We start from the raw sequence: 456 nt of genomic DNA, 5'->3' as shown, positions 1-456 counted from the left end.
GCGTTAAGTCTGGCCCAAGTTGCAAACACAAGGCGCAAGGGAAGATCTAGATCTAGGGTCAAGAACAGTTAATTCTCTGCTGCCTTGTGGGTTTTATCAAAGCTGTATCTTGCCTTTGCCTCAGATGCGGTGATACACAGAGCGTTCCCTTAGACAACTAGCTTTGGTCCAGCAGTCCAATTAGCCGGGAGCAGCACACCAGGAATACAGCTGTAGTGCTTCCAGGAATGAGTTTGATCCAGAAATTGTTTAGATAGTGCCATGCAAACCTCAGAGACTCATGTCAGTTTAGTTTTTAATCAAAGCTTATTTGCTCCAGCATGGTGTCAGCCCTGACGAACCCTTGCCTGCTCCATACAGAGTCAGTCAGGTATTTCTGGATCGCTTTCTGGTTTCAGAAAGGCTTGTAAAATTGGCATTGCAGACCACCCATGGAATTAGGGCTGACAGTGTAGC

Source organism: Pygoscelis adeliae, unplaced genomic scaffold (genome assembly GCF_000699105.1).
Source record: "Pygoscelis adeliae isolate BGI_AS28 unplaced genomic scaffold, ASM69910v1 Scaffold4, whole genome shotgun sequence".
NCBI lineage: Eukaryota > Metazoa > Chordata > Aves > Sphenisciformes > Spheniscidae > Pygoscelis > Pygoscelis adeliae.
The sequence above is the reverse complement of the archived record's forward strand: the minus strand, read 5'-3'. Positions refer to the sequence as shown.